Source organism: Podarcis cretensis, assembly GCF_951804945.1.
Source record: "Podarcis cretensis genome assembly, chromosome: 3".
In the NCBI taxonomy this organism is placed as follows: Eukaryota; Metazoa; Chordata; class Lepidosauria; order Squamata; family Lacertidae; genus Podarcis; species Podarcis cretensis.
The window spans coordinates 6,045,073-6,061,979 of NC_137172.1; the positions used below are offsets into that span (position 1 = coordinate 6,045,073).

At 44.6% G+C, this 16,907-nt stretch overlaps 2 long non-coding RNA genes across 2 annotated transcripts in view; both read left to right on the forward strand.

Moving 5' to 3' along the window:
• The window catches only part of LOC307212113, a 150,771-nt gene that overhangs the window by 89,695 nt on the left and 44,169 nt on the right, over positions 1 to 16,907 (forward strand). The window lies entirely within an intron of this gene.
• Positions 1,055 to 11,460, forward strand: LOC307211965. The gene is made up of 5 exons (XR_013836656.1): positions 1,055 to 1,096; positions 2,215 to 2,273; positions 6,566 to 6,593; positions 9,216 to 9,272; positions 11,248 to 11,460. It is a non-coding gene; the product is annotated as an uncharacterized lncRNA (long non-coding RNA).

Below are 16,907 nucleotides of genomic sequence, written 5' to 3' on the forward strand. Positions count from 1 at the left end.
AGGATGATAAGTGAGATTGAGGAAAATATAAATTTTTTGGAGAATTATTAATTATATTTAAACGAGCGGGACATAAGAACGCAAACAAGTTGATAAATTGCTGGCAAAAATTTATAATGATGTAAGTGGGAGTGGGAGACGTGAGGGAGTCCAAAGAAGTTATGAAACTATGTTATGAAATATGTTACATTGTTTACTAATTTTGCATTGGTATTTAAAAATCTCAATAAAATATTATTAAAAAAAGAAAAAAGAAACCGCTGGCCTTCTGATCAGCAAGTCCTAGGCTCTGTGGTTTAACCCACAGCGCCACTCGCGTCCCTTTTTGACATGGTACCAGGAGTAATTTACCCAATATTATAAGGTGAGCTTGTGGCAGAAAGGGGGAATTTTAAGTTAGCTTTCTAGATCTGGGAGGCTGACATAGATATGAAAAGAAATTGTGAGCCCCAGAAATAAATGACATGAGCATGCGCAGAGTGCACCTGTCTGACCAAATCTCAGTATCTATTAGGATGATACCACAACATCCATGGCTGTCCAAAAAAGAAATAGCTTTGAGGATGTCGTTGAGGATCTCACCCTCTGTACTGTTCTTGGGGTTCCCTGACCCTCCAGAGCAGATTTGGGGGGGGGGCTAGGCCAGAGGGGAGCCCTAGTGTGCTAGCAGCACTCCTTGTGCTGGTTTTTGCTGCTGTAATGTGGTTGCTGAATCTGGCCCATCAAAATTAATGGACACTACCACTGTAATTGATTTCAGTGGGTCTGCTCTGAGTAATAGCTAGTTGAACACCACCCTTTGTGGCTAGCCAATAAATTTCTTTCCAAGTAAGTCAGACAAGAATATCTCTTGTTGATGGGATAGTCTGTTTTCTGATACCCAGTGTGGTCAGCCATTCCTGAAGCCGCAAGATGGTTTCCCTTCCAAATGCGTATTGCGTTGCTATGGAGCTGTGTGACCGTTGGTGGCGGCGAGACATTGGTTTGCTCAGAATTCCAGTCTCGTAGTTGCGTCATCAGTTCAGAAGAACTGGAGTCTGAGAAAGTTTCTGTGTGTGTCCAGAGTTTGGGAACGACGAAAGCCAGGTGGTTTCTGGTAAGTTCTTCTTATGCAGGACTGGTGTTTTCTAATAGCTGAAAACATGCCAAGGATGTTCAGTGACACTGTATTCATTAAGGACCAGGGATGTGGAGAAAACTGCAAGATTCATCTTTCATCTGTATCTGTAGAAGCAGCCCAATCTGTTAAGGATCTGCCTTGTGTAACTCCAGTTCATTATTCAGATCTGAATCTGTTCAACCCAAAACTCTGTTTTGACCACATTGACTACAACGGGGAATCTAAAAATGGCTATATATTTCCCCCTCTTTTTACATAAGTGGGTGAAATTTGCAGGCAAAGAGTGGATCAAGACTGCCAAATTTGAGGCAGAATCCAAGAGAGTTTGGTTAAGTAACTTTTGGTTATTATTATTTTTTTAAAAAAAACAGGAATGTTTTTATTTTCTGCCAGAATGGGCCGCCACTTCTGAGGGGATAACACAGAAACCGATAGTTTTGGGAAGGCCAAATCTAGGGAAGTCCTTGTTAAAATGAGATCTTTAAAACACGGTGCTTAAAATATGAACTGAACTGTCCCTGTCCCTTATTAGGTACACTGTGCCTATGTCCCAAGTCACTTTTTACCACCTTAAAACTGGAGGCAAACATTCCTCATCCACCCAATGAGTAAGGTAAAGGTACCCCTGCCCGTACGGGCCAGTCTTGACAGACTCTGGGGTTGTGCGCCCATCTCACTTAAGAGGCCAGGGGCCAGCGCTGTCCGGAGACACTTCCGGGTCACGTGGCCAGCGTGACATCGCTGCTCTGGCGAGCCAGAGCCGCACACGGAAACGCCGTTTACCTTCCCGCTGGTAAGCGGTCCCTATTTATCTACTTGCACCCGGAGGTGCTTTCGAACTGCTAGGTTGGCAGGCGCTGGGACCGAGCAGCGGGAGCGCACCCCGCCGCAGGGATTCGAACCGCCGACCTTTCGATCGGCAAGCCCTAGGCGCTGAGGCTTTAACCCACAGCGCCACCTGCGTCCCTGGTTCCACCCAATGAGGGTAGCTCCAAAAGCAGGTTTTAACAAAATCATTAGGTTAATGTGCACCTTGGGACCAAAGGAGTTTGTAAGGAACATAGCCAGTATTGTGCGATCTTTTCTATGTTTAGACAATGGCAGACAACCTTCTGCAGGAGAGCATTTACCAGCTGCAGAGAGACTGGGACTGGTGAGTGTGCACCCTTTCTGATTGCGCGTGTTATTGAGCAGGGGATACAATATAAAGGTGGGTTCTAGACCTGTGAGCAGTGGAATTGGCCGCGCAAGACGCCTGCTTCTTGGGAGAAGGGCAATGACAGGCCTAGACAGCATCTTGAGAAGTAGAGACATCACCTTGCCAACAAAGGTCCGTATAGTTAAAGCTATGGTTTTCCCAGTAGTGATGTATGGAAGTGAGAGCTGGACCATAAAGAAGGCTGATCGCCGAAGAATTGATGCTTTTGAATTATGGTGCTGAAGGAGACTCTTGAGAGTCCCATGGACTGCAAGAAGATCAAACCTCTCCATTCTGAAGGAAATCAGCCCTGAGTGCTCACTGGAAGGACAGATTGTGAAGCTGAGGCTCCAGTACTTTGGCCACCTCATGAGAAGAGAAGACTCCCTGGAGAAGACCCTGATGTTGGGAAAGATGGAGGGCACAAGGAGAAGGGGGCGACAGAGGACGAGATGGTTGGATAGTGTTTTTGAGGTTACCAGCATGAGTCTGACCAAGCTGCGGGGGGCAGTGGAGGACAGGAGTGCCTGGCGTTCTCTGGTCCATGGGGTCACGAAGAGTCGGACACGACTAAACAACTAAACAACAACAACAACAAAAATACTGTTTGCAGGTGTGCCTGTTGCAGAGATGCTCCAAATCCCCCTGCTGATACTCCGATGGACTTATTTGCAACTCATCTATTTTGGCAGCTTCTCTCTTGCTGCTTCCTTCTGCTAGGGACAGTCCCTATTGGCTAGTTCCCGATAAGTCACAAAATTTAATTTTGTTTTATGGGGAGATTGGGGGCTCTCAGTGCCAACCAATTGTATGCCCCACGGAGGACCTTAAGGTCCATAAATAGCAACACCCTAGTGGTCCTGGGCCCTAAAGAAGTTAGATTAGCGTCAACCAGAGCCAGGTCTTTTTCAACACTGGCTCCGGTCTGGTGGAACACTCTGTCTCATGAGGCCAGGGCCCTGCAGGATCTGATTTCTTTCTGCAGGGCCTGTAAGACAGAGTTGTTACGCCAGGCTTGGAGCCAATTTGATTCCCTCCCCCTCTTTCTTTTTCCTTCTCCTGTGATGAGGCTGCATTTTAACATTTTAAGGTTTCAATATTTTAATGTTGTATTTTAATCTTGTTTTTAAGTTGTATTCATTCAAGTTGTTTTTATTATTGCTTGTTAGCCGCCCTGAGCCCGGTCTTGACTGGGGAGGACGGGGTATAAATAAAAATTATTATCATTATTATATTAGTATTATTATTAATTGTGTGCAGGATATGTGTGTACAATCACCCTTAACTCTACCGGTTTAAGTCTAGCTTTAAAGGCCAGCTGAATCAAAAGTACTTCAGAGACGTACACCCGAGCCATTCTCAAAATCCAGGAATAATGCCGTTGTCCTTAACATGAATTCCTGTGGGGAAAAGAGCACAGGGAGCCTTTCTAACATTTTGAGGAATGCAGTTAGACTCTGGTCCATCACATGCAGAAACAAGTGGCCTGCATGGGGATTCACAACTGGGCTTTATTTATTTATTTTGAATATTTATTGAATTTCATAACAATTAATGATACAAATCTCATTCATCATGTTATTTACAATTATTCTCCCTCCCCTCCCCTGGACTTCCCTCAACTCCCTCTGCTGAGTTAGTTTTCTCTATCGTATATTGCTTTTCCTACACAAAAATAAAATCCCTTATCATTTCTCTGAATTATCTGTTACTGAAATGAAATTGTGAACGTTTATTCAAATCCTGCCATTGAATCCAGTCCATTCTGTTGTTTCTGCAGATAAACTATAAATGGTTCCCAGACTCTTTTGAATTCCTTTTTGCCCTTCTCTCGTAGATTGTCTGTTAGCTTAGCCAACAGCTAAGCTAACACAACTGGGCCTTATGATTTCAGCACATCTGGGTGCACCTCTGCACATGGAAGCATGATGGACCCAAACTGCTTTCTCTGCAGAGGGGAGAATGCTTCTATCTATCTATCTATCTATCTATCTATCTATCTATCTATCTATCTATCTATCATCTATCTATCATCGGTTTTTTTAACATATCATTTTGAACAATCATAACTTCTTATCTTATACAATGTTTTAGACTTCCATCAACACCTCTGATGATTTTCCGTTCTTTATCTTATTCTGCATTTCTTAGTTTCTCTATTACACTTAATTATCATTAACTAATAATTCTCCTCATGGTCCTTCTTGCAATATTTCAAAAAGTCCTCTTTACAAAACTTCTTGCAATCCTACTAGCGTAATCTATTCATTACAATTGCTTTTCAAATAGTTCATATATTTACTCCAGTCTTCTCAGGTCCCGCAGGTTTTGAATCCTTCCTGTTAGTTTATCCAGTTCTGCATAGTACATCAATTTCATCCGCCATTCTTCTTTCGTCGGTAATTCTTCTTGCATCTATTTTTGTGCCAATAATATTCTTGCTGCTGTCATTGCATATAAAAACAACTTACAATCCTGTCTATTAATATCATCTCTTACAATGCCAAGTAAAAATGCTTCTGGTTTCTTAATAAATGTATATTTCAACATCTTTTCCATCTCATATATCATTTCCCAAAAGTTTTTCACTTTTTTTTACAGGGAATGCTCCATTCTAAAGGGAATTTTGTCCTCTGCAGAGGTCCCTGAGGGGCTCATTATAACTGCTAATCAGTGATTGAAGCAACAGCCCCCTCTTGGAATTTCGACAGGTGTCAGTCATCTGGTGTCATGATGTCAGGTGATTGACAGGTGTTGTGGTCCCTCTCACCTTCGAGAGTTGGCCCATGGGAGGATGGGGAGGGAAGAGAAGAATCTGACCTGACAGCTGGATCCAGTCCCCACCCCCCATACACAATGAGGGATTCTATATGCGCACACACACACACACCTCCCGCAAAGGATTTCTGGGACTCCGTTGTGTATGGATTTCCCACCCACCAGCTGCACAAGGAAACTCACTTAGACTGCAATACGTTACACACTACTTTCAGAGTAACTCTAAATTGAACTCGTTTGGGATTAGAGGGCATGGAAGTGTCGTTTCACCCAAATCCATGTGTCTTCTTTGGCGATCCCTCGCAGGCGAGTAAGATTGTCTTCCATGAACACGGTCTTAACAGTGAGTCCGTAATAATAATAATAATAATAATAATAATAATTGTTATAATTGTTATAATTGTTATAATTGTTATAATTGTTATTATTGTTATTATTATTATTATTTATTTGTACCCCGCCCATCTGGCTGGGTTTCCCCAGCCACTCTGGGCGGCTTCCAACAAAGTTGAAAAATACACTAAAATGTCACGTATTAAAAACTTCCCTGAACAGGGCTGCCTTCAGATGTCTTCTGAATGTCAGGTAGTTGTTTATCGCTTTGACATTTGATGGGAGGGTGTTCCACCGGGCGGGCGCCACTACCGAGAAGGCCCTCTGCCTGGTTCCCTGTAACTTGGCCTCTCACAGTGAGGAAACCGCCAGAAGGCCCTTGGAGCTGGACCTCAGTGTCCGGGCAGAACGATTGGGGAGGAGACGCTCCTTCAGATATACTGGACCGAGGCTGTTTAGGGCTTTAAAGGTCAGTACCAACACTTTGAATTGTGCTCGGAAGCGTACTGGGAGCCAATGTAGGTCTTTCAAGACCAGTGTTATGTGGTCTCACGAGGCCAATTCTGGATCCACTCGTCCTTCCACAGTGGGGACATTGGTTTCTGGGCGGGAGTTGATCACGGTGAGGGTTTGCCAAGTGTGCCTTCTTCTTAGCATGATTCTCCTTTGCATCCTGAGTTCGATGTCTTCAAAGAGCAGAACACCTTTGGGAAAGGCTGTTCTCTAGTGAACGCTCACAGGCTAGTGTTTCCCAATTTTCGGTGTTTATACTACATTTTTTAAAAATTGCCTTGAGAGAGTCTTTAAACCTCTTTTGCTGACCACCAGCATTATGCTTTCCATTTTTAAGTTCGGAATAGGGTAGTTGCTTTGGAAAACGATCATCAGGCAGCCAGGCCAAAGAAGTTGATGTTGAAGAATCATTGCTTCGACACTGGTGATCTTTGCTTCTTCCAGTACACTGGCGTTAGTTCGCCTGTCTTCCCAAGCAATGTGTAATATTTTTTTTGGAGACACCGCTGATGGAATCTTTCAAGGAGTTGGGGATGGCGTTTATAAATTTAAAAATAGCATTTAAAATCCTTGTGTATGAGGGTCCTAACGTCTCTTTTTCATTCTTATCTTCCCTTCTCCAGTCAGCTATTTGAAAAAATGGAAAGTGCGGTGAGTAGAGAAATCTCTTGGTGTCTGACCTGGGCTGCAGGGAATTGTCTGAATTGTTAATTCACTGTAGGTTGTCATAAGAACAGGTGGGAGGGAATGTCCAAATCGGAGGAAGATTGGGAAGGGCAGGATCTGAACTTCATTTGCCAGGCCTTAGGGGCTCCTTGTGATGTCACCAACCCTAGACACTCAAGGCAACCTTCTCTGTTTCTTCTCCTTTCACCCCAGAACTGGCCCTACTAAAGCTCTTCCAAGATGACAAAATTAATATTTTCTTGTATGCGACAACAGCAGCGAGAATGTTGATAGCCAATCATTGGAAAGGAAATTATCTTCCAACCAAAGAAGAATGGTTGAATAAATTATGCGATTAATACTTGGAATTAGCAAAGTTGACTGCTTTGATAAGACAAAAACCGAAAAATATAATCCAGAAACAATGGAAATATTTAAATGACTATTTATATAGACAAGGATTAAATGTAAGGTATTGGTTGTTGTCAGAGCTGCCTCTAGGTCCCAGCTCACAGAGGACCAACGCTAGGCTGTAGTAATGTACAAAAGTCTTTATTGAAGTTCAGTTTCCATTTCAAAGCCACAGCGTGCAGCCCTACGTCTTAAACCCTAGATCGGCGAAGTCCCATCTGAGTCCCCTCCCCTATGACACCAGTTTAAGATCCTAGCCCTGCTCCACCTTTTACGCTGCTCTCTCCTCATCTGGGTCCTCCTGCCCGCTGGGGCATTGCCCTTTCTGGACTCTTCCGACGCTGAGTCGCTTAGCTCCTCCCCCTGCCTCCGGCGGGCTTTAGGACCCGGTTCCCAATCCTCATTCTCTGCTGTCCCGCGCTCCTGTACATTTGAACTTGCCTCTCGCGCCAGCCCAGTGACCTTTCTCCTAACCGTTACACTACTTCGGTCACTGCTTCCCTCTTCCGGGACACTGGCCGGATCTGACCTCTCCTCCGTTGTCCGACTTTCTGATGGAGGCGTGGTCAGCCCTGCCTTATCTTCTCTCCCTGGTGGGGAATGCACTGGCCCCGATCCTTGGGACTCTTCCCCCCCACTCTGCTCTGGTGGGGAAGCTGGTCCTGATTTCCAGCTACTGCTCTGGGAGTCCCTGCCCCCCCTTGCTCCTGGGGCGTTCCCCTTGGGAACCCCCTACCCCTGGCCACTGGCGCCCCCTTCTGTGAATCTTCCGATTCGCTGGAGAGGCTCATGGAATCCCTCGGTCCACTATCCTCTTCTCCTAAGCCCCTGACAGTTGTGTATAGAATAGATTTATGAAAGATTTAGAAAACATAGATTAGAATATTTGTGTGAGATTGAATGGGAAAAATATGGAATAACAGATGCAATCTTGCTTAAAATGTATATAGGAAGTGCAGTGTAAGCGATGGAAGTCAATCAATGAAATTTTATTATTATTTTCATATTTGTAGAATAAACTTGGAAGAAAATCTTCCAACTTTTCTTCTTTTCTCTTTATTTTTTCTTCTTTTTTCTTTTCTTCTTCTTTTCTCTTTTGTTCCCTTTTCAAATATATGTGCTTATTTTAAATATATATGTATGTATTTGCAATATTTTGCTTATATTTTGTAACAATTATGTTAAATAATTTTTTTCTAAAAAAAAAAAAAAATCTTCCAAGATAATAATGCCCTCTCTCATCACAAAGAGCTCATAACCCACTTCCTCTTAGTAGCCCAAAACACTATAGCCAGACACTGGAGAGACCTGTCAGGAGTAAGCATGGGCCAATGGTACCAAATAGTATGGGAAATAACCTTATTAGAAAAAAAAACTAACCAATAAACTGAAACTGACATGGGGACATATGGAAGAAGACGCCTTCACCCCCTTTATCACATACACGGCCCAACAAGACAACGACAAGAATCTGCCAACAGCATACAAATCAATCTGGCTAACCTGATACAAAAACACCCACCCGCCACACTCACACATGAAAACAAAGTTTCTTCTCCTTTCTAAATCAATATTCTGTTTCCTGGCAGCCACTTTTCGGGGGGCGTGAAATAGGGGAGGAATCTTATACTTTAGTCATGTGAGATAGATGACTGTGGCTTTCAAAATGGTAAACTGCGCGGGGGAAAAAATACCGTAGTTTTAGCTCTATAAGACACACCAGACCACAAGACGCACCTAGTTTTTGGAGGAGGAAAACAAGAAAAAAAAATATTCTGAATCCCAGAAGCCAGAACAGCAAGAGGGATTGCTGCGCAGTGAAAGGAGCAATCCTTCTTGCTGTTCTGGCTTCTGGGATAGCTGCGCAGCCTGCATTCGCTCCATAAGACGCACACACATTTCCCCTTACTTTTTAGGAGGGAAAAAGGGAGTCTTATAGAGCACTCTCAGGTTTCCAGCTCTCCTTCACCTCCTGTTTAGGCTACAATTTGCTTCTAAAAAGCATTACAGATATAGAATGCTGAATCATGCAGAGTTCATCTTTTAAGGATTGGGTGTTTTGTGGGTGTGGTTTTTTTTTTTTTTTTGCAATTTTGACTGCTGAATAATGTATTTCTTATGAATCTAGGATTGATGGTGACTTACTCATGTGGCTAATTCTCCCTCTCTCCCCGCCATTGCCTCCCCCAAATCCAGTTGCTTGAATTCACCCATTTGAAGGTTGAAATGGAAAATGCTCCACCAACTTTCCAGGCAAGTGTCTTGCCCTTTCTGGGGATTTTTAAAAATATATATTTTGAAATGCAGAAAGATGACTTAATAGCTGCAACTTCTTGCCCGCCTCCACCTGGACAAATCTTAGAATCATCTAGTCCAGCCCCCTTCAATGCAGGAATCTCAGCTAAAGCATCCATGATAGATGGCCATCCAAACTCTGCTTGAAAACTTCCAAGGAAGGAGAGTCCACCACCTCCCGAGGAAGCCCATTCCACTGTTAAACAGCTCTTACCCTCAGAAAGTTTTTTCGTGGAATCTCCTTTCTTGTAACTTGAAGCCATTGGACTGAGTCCTATCCTCAAATGCAGGAGAAAACAAACTTGTTCCCTCTTCCATGGGACAGCCATTGAGATTTTTGAAGATGGCTATCACATCTCCACTCAGTCTCCTCTTTTCCAGGCTAAACATACCCAACTCCTCCAACTGATCCTCATAAGCCTTGGTTTCCAGGTCTCTTTTAACTTCCAGGCATCTTTTAACAGTTTCCAAGAATAATTCAAAGTGTTGGTCCTGATCTTTAAAGCCCTAAATGGCCTTCAACCCAGTATACCTGAAGGAGCGTCTTCATCTCCAGTGTTCAGTTTGGGCACTGAGGTCCAGCTCCGAGGGCCTTCTGGCGCTTCCCTCCCTGCAAGTGAAGCCACAGGGAACCAGGCAGGGGGTCTCCTTGGTAGTGGTGCCCGTTCTGCGGAACACCCTCCCATCAGATGTCAATGAAATAAACAACTATCTGACATCTGAAGGCAGCCCTGTTTAGGGAAGTTTTTAATGTTTAATGCTGTATTGTGTTTTTAATATTCTGTTGGGAACCCCCCAGAGTGGCTGGGGAAACCCAGCCAGATGGGTGGGGTATAAATAAATCATTATCATTATCATTATTCGCTAGTCAGGCCCAGACACACTTTACCAGGGGTCGCCAAGGTGCTGCCAATATCCATTTTGGCCTCCATGAAAGGTCTCACTGAATACCCCCTCAAAAATCCACAGTGCCTGAGAGACTGTTTGATCTTCCCATTCAGTTCCTGTTTACACTGACTTGGCATCTCTTACACCAGGCCTAGGCAAACTTGGCCCTCCAGATGTTTTGGGACTACAACTCCCTTCATCCCTGACCATGCTCCTGTTAGCTAGGGATGATGGGAGTTGTAGTCCCAAAACATCTGGAGGGCCGAGTTTGCCTATGCCTGTCTTACACTGAACACCCCCCCTTCCAAGTCCCCACATTTTCTTTGAATCCAGGATTGGACATCCATGTTCTTCTTGTGAACAGAGGAGGGGTACAAAGAGCTTCTCCCCGTTAGCAAGTCCAGCAGGGGCTGAATGCAGGGAAACCCAGCTAGATGGGCAGGGTATAAATAAATTACTACTACTACTACTAAGGGATGTGGGTGGCGCTGTGGGTTAAACCACAGAGCCTAGGGCTTGCCGATCAGAAGGTTGGCGGTTTGAATCCCTGCCAACCTAGCAGTTCGAAAGCATGTCAAAGAAGTGCAAGTAGATAAATAGGTACCGCTCCGGCGGGAAGGTAAACGGCGTTTCCATGCGCTGCTCTGGTTTGCCAGAAGCGGCTTAGTCATGCTGACCACATGACCCGGAAGCTGTACGCCTCCCTTGGCCAATAAAGCGAGATGAGCGCCACAACCCCAGAGTCATCCGTGACTGGACCTAATGGTCAGGGGTCCCTTTACCTTTACTACTACTATTATTATTATTTATTATGTGTTATAGCATGTACTCATGGTATCCGTGTCAGGACTGTCCCCCACAATGCTTTCACAAAATTTCACATCTATCCAGCACACAAAGTTTACCAAACCCCTGCTCTGGGAGTTGAATTTGGTGGTGCGGAAGAATAAAGCCTACAGACACTAGGTGTCATGTGTCAAACAGGAAAGCAGGCAGTGCAGTATTTGCCATGAAAGATGCTTGGTTTTGGATTTTTCTCCCCTAGAACCTTCAAGGTGCCAGACCTGAGGAAGGAGCTGTGGAAGATAGAAAGGCAAAAGGCAACCGAGACAGTTGAGTGGACACTGAACGCTGCCTTTCTTTTATCAGAGCAGGGAATGAAGGGCTCTTGGCGATGCCTTAGCAAGTGCAGGCAGCTGTTTTCTTGAAATTTAAATTTGTTGTGGCAGGTTGCTATTAAATGAAGTGCTTTTGTTGTGTTTCCATTGTGCTGCCTTTCCTTTAAAAAAAAATGTGTGTAGTGCAGAATCCCGACCCTGGGCTGGTATCTTGAGACAGGTGTCCAAGGCATCAATTCTCCGGCGATTAGCCTTCTCTATGGTCCAGCTCTCACTTCCATACATCACTACTGGGAAAATCATAGCTTTAACTATACAGACCTTTGTCGGCAAGGACAAGGCAGTGATCCATGGAGGAGAAGCCAGGTGTACCTCATCTTATATCTGTACAGCTAGTTCTTCCTGCCTAAGTGCAGAACCTTACATTTGTCCCTATTGAAATTCATTTCGTTAGCTTGCGCCCAGTTCTCCAGTCTGAGGTCATATTGAATCCGGATTCTGCCTTCATTAGTGACCCCTCCCAGTTTGTCATCTCCAAATCTGATGAGCATCACCTCAATTCCTTCATCCAAGTTATTTATAAAGACTTTGAACAACCAGGACAGGGCCCAGGACAGAACTCTGTGGGACTGGTTTAGAATGATCTCAGAGGCCACTCCTTTTGAGAGCAGCTGCCAGAATCAGATTCTCTGCACCTTTCTGCAAGAGAGACTTTCTGGGCCAGCGCAGATCACAGAATCACACAGGGTCATCTAGTCCAACCCCCTGAAATACAGGAATCTTTCACCCAACATGGGAATTGAAACCACAACCCTGAGATTGAGTCTCATGCTTTATTGAGTGAGATAAGTGCTGCTGCTACCAATTTAATGCTTCTGCAGATGCTACAAACCATACTGTTGCAAACCATTGAAATGTCACAAACCATATAAATGCCATGCTAATACTGTATACACATAGGACTTGTGGTGAACTTTTGTGAACAGGTGAGGGGCTGAGGGCTGATGCTGGATGTGGGCCTACTTTTTGATGGGCAGGTGGGGGAGTTTGGAAAGAACAGAAACCAAAAGGAACCCAGAAGAAGAGGAATCCACAGTGCAGACAACTTTCCCAGAAAGCATCCATTTCTTGGAAACAGGAACCTTGTGCAATTAGTTTTTTCTAGATGAAGGTTGAAAGAGAGGCATAGCAGTTTTAATGTTGAAAGAGAAAGGAAAGAATCAGAGCTATCCTGTTTGTTTAGCTATTAGGATCGGCAATTGCTTCATCAAACATCATGCTGGTATTTGATTGCCTCAAGTGAGACAGGAAATATCCAAGTACCTGTAAATGTACAACTTGAGCAACAGGAAGAAAAAAACCTGGATACAAGAACTTTCATACTGAAAGCAAAACTTATACAGTGGTGCCTCGCAAGACGAAAAGAATCCGTTCCGCGATTCTCTTCGTCTAGTGGTTTTTTCGTCTTGCGAAGCAAGCCCATTGACGGCTTAGCAGATTAGCGCTATTAGCGGCTTTTAGCGGCTTTTAGCGGCTTTTAGCGGCTTAGCGGATAAGCGGATAAGCGGCTTAGCGCCTTAGAAAAAGGGGGGGAAAGGGGGGGAAGTCGGAAAAACTCGCAAGATATTTCGTCTTGCGAAGCAAGCCCATAGGGAAATTTGTTTTGCGAACCGCCTCCAAAACGGAAAACCCTTTCGTCTAGCGGGTTTTTCGTCTTGCGAGGCATTCGTCTTGCGGGGCACCACTGTACCAGAGTTGAAATTTGAGCTCCTTACACTATGTTGGGCCCTTAAAGAAAGCTAAGACTTCAGGCATGGTAGTACAGGTCCAAGAGCATTTTGCCATGCACAGCTTTCTAAATATTCTTCCTGGTTAGCATATTCTGCTGCTTTGAAAAACGGTCCTGTATATTGTTACTGCATCCCATCCGACTCTGCAATTCTATAAGTCTATGAAAATGCAGTAGGCATTCTGATGATAGGTGCCAGTCTGAACTTTATGCATGGTTTATTTCTAAGGATCTTGGCCTTAGAACAGCTGGCATAAGTTCAATATAAAATATTCCCCTCGGGAACTATCTGTGACCTGGGTACATGCTCCAATCGCATACATGACCTAGATGGAGCAGAGTATATTTGCAGAAAAGATTGGAGCACCAATTGGTGTATTTGCCAACAGAGCTGGTTTATTAACCTCCAGGAAGCAAAAACCATAAAATACAGAACAAATATCCAGCCCTGAATCAAATTAACTCTGTACAAAACTTGGCAAAACATGAAAAAGGCCCAGCATGTTCTTAGAGGTCTTTAGCAAGCCACAAAATATCAGCATTGCAGGTCCCTGTCTGGTTTTACATGGGAACAGCAGACCCTCTCAGTGCCCCTATTTTCCAGGGACAATCCCGGATTTACAGAAGCCGTTCCTGTTTCTGATTTGATCCCAGAATATCCCGCTATTCCTTAGGACATCCCTATTTTCATAGGAGAAATTTTGGAGGGTATAAAAGACCCTGATGTTGGGAAAGATGGAGGGTACAAGGAGAAGGGGATGGCAGAGGACGAGATGGTGGGACAGTGTTCTCGAAGTTACCAGCATGAGTTTGACCAAACTGCGGGAGGCAGTGGAAGACAGGAGTGCCTGGTGTGCTCTAGTCCATGGGGTCACGAAGAGTCGGACACAATGAAACGTCTAAACAACAACAATCTTCATCAGAGGAATGATTTAGGGTATGGAACAGTCTTCCAATGTACTGATGCCTCTACCCCTAAAAGACTTCATTTGCTTTTCTTCAGGCACAAGACCATTGTGGTGTAGTGGTTAAGAGCAGTAGATTCGTAATCTGGGGAACGGGGTTCGAGTCTCTGCTCCTCCACATGCAGCTGCTGGGTGACCTTGGGCTAGTCACACTTCTCTGAAGTCTCTCAGCCCTACTCACCTCACAGAGTGTTTGTTGTGGGTGAGGAAGGGAACGGAGAATGTTAGCTGCTTTGAGACTCCTTTGGGTAGTGGTAAAGCGGGATATGAAATCCAAACTCTTCTTCTTCCCATCTCTCCAGCTTTTGTATCCTTCCAGTGCATAACTTCCCTCTCCTCCAACTCTCCTTCCCAGTCCAGGCCATTTGCACCAATAGCTCAGTTGATGCAGCTCACACCCCTGCCTGGGCTGGATTTCCCTGGCAGGGCTGGGTTTCTGGGACTCAGATTACACCAGTTCCTGACAGACGGTGAAGAGGTCAGGGGCACAGCTGCATGGCAGGTCAAGCTAGTAAATAACCACCCCAGGAGTGTCTGCTTGACAGGCCACGCTCTGTGTCTTTGCCTGGCAGCCCCTGCTCAGGTCATGCAACAGTCATGGCTCTTCTCCTTGCCGGCTTGAATATATTGCGTCTGGGTTTCTCCCTGCTTCTTTAAAAAGAATGTCTCCACAAAGTCCTGAGCAAGGCGGGGTTGCTGGCCCACCCAAAACCACACTGGCCTAACCGGAATCAGAGATAAGAAGTTTGGGCATGCAGCCAGAACTGGAGGATGCAAGGCCAGGGAAAAGCACTGAGCTGAGCTGCCGATTGTGCCTTCGAATACCCAAGAGAAATAGAAAATTATGCACATCATGGAAACAGTGGTGGATCTGCATTTTTTAGGTCCTGAAGCCTGAACTGTCACAGACCCTCCAAGTGTCCCAGAATCAGTGCCGGATTTACGTATAAGCTAAACAAGCTATAGCTTAGGGCCCCACTCTCTTGGGGGCCCCCAAAAAATTTAAAGGAAAAAAACACCTGGATGTACATTACCAAAATACAGTGGTACCTTGGGTTACATATGCTTCAGGTTACCGACTCCACAAACCCAGAAATAGTGCTTCAGATTAAGAACTTTGCTTCAGGATGGGAACAGAAATTGTGTTCCCGTGGCGCAGCGGCAGCAGGAGGCCCCATTAGCTAAAGTGGTACTTCAGGTTAAGAACAATTTCAGGTTAAGAACAGTCCTCCGGAACGAATTAAGTACTTAGCCCGAGGTACCACTATATAAGATAATAAATAAATAAAATAAAGCCTACATACAGCAACAGTGTTTTGCGTTGCGTTGGCTCATATGATGTAAGTCAGTCATGTCCAAAGTCTGGCCCGGGGGCCAATTGTGGCTTGCTGGTTGGTTTAATACGGCCCCACAGCGCGCACAGCTGCCCACCGTGCGTCTTGCGGTGCAAGCACAGTCACGCGGTGATCAGATCGAGCAGCCGCCCAGCGGGTTTGCCGCGCGCGCATCCCGAGGTTTACGTAACCAGAGCGTTACGTAAACGGAGGTACGGCTGTATATGTTAGTACCAACACCTTGAACTTGGCCCAGTAGCAGATTGGTGGCCTGTGCGAATCCCGCGAGCAGGGTATTATAAGCTGAAGATAGTCTCCAGAACACATCTTGTTTGGCAGGGCGAAAGGCTGAATTATGGTGTTGTGGACTTGAGAAGGGTGGTTTTGTTTTGTTTTTGTGTAAGGCTGCAGTTGTTGGAGGTTGTGGGCATTTGTACACTTCAGTCCTGTGAGAATTCTTTGTGGGTAGAAAATGTATGTTGTTTCAAAGGCCAAGATATCAGGCTTTGGGTCAGGCTGTTTGGATGGTGCTGTGTGGAAGGGATTGGAAATAAATATGCCTGCATTGCAGGGGTCCCATGCAGCTCTACCATTTTGTGATTCTATTCCCCCCCCCCAATTTTTTTAAATAGTTTTCGCAAAATTATAAACAAACAAACAAACAAACAAACAAACATAAATCATAACCTTATTAAAATTATGCTTATTAACATTCTTAAGTGGCTTCCTCGCTCTCCCTTGGTTGGACTTCAATGCATATCTTTTTAACAGTTTTCCAAATCAAAGTACTTATAAACTTAACTTAATCTCGTAACATCATTCTATCTTTTCAATTCAGGATTAAACATATTAATTCATCATTTAACTTACATAAAATCCTAGGCCGATCTAGTATTTGCAAGCTAATTCCAATTAGTTTAACTTAACGTATTTAACGAAATAATCATTAAATTTTGTCCATTCTTCCTGGTGGTACTCCTCCTTCTGGTCGCGGACTCTCCCGGTCAGGTCGGCTAGCTCCAAAAAGTCCATTATCTTCACTTGCAAGTCGAAAAGTCCATCATCTTCATCTGCCATTCTTCTACAGTTGGTAGTTCTTGCGTTTTCCACTTCTTAGCTGACCATTTTGTGATTCTAAGCAACCTAGCTTGTCCATTCTGTTGGCATTTTGAAGTGGCGCCATCCGCTGAATTAACAGGTCTGTTCTAAAAATCTCGATTCAACCCCCCCCCCCTTGAAACAGATCACACACAGCGGCTAATTTTGCAAGCAGATTTTGACATGTCTGTGAAGAAATGTCCTCCACCGTCGCTCATTACGGGCTTTGTTAACCCACATTGACTCTTTGTCCCCGGTGACCTGGGCTATGTTATTTTGCAACTGTGGGCATTACCCTTCTTGAGTTTCGCAACGCTTTCTCCAAATACTGCAGTGAAAAAAATTACAAAATCGATGAGCTCTGGAGCTGTTGCAGCTTGAAATCAAGGTTGCTGTTTGGT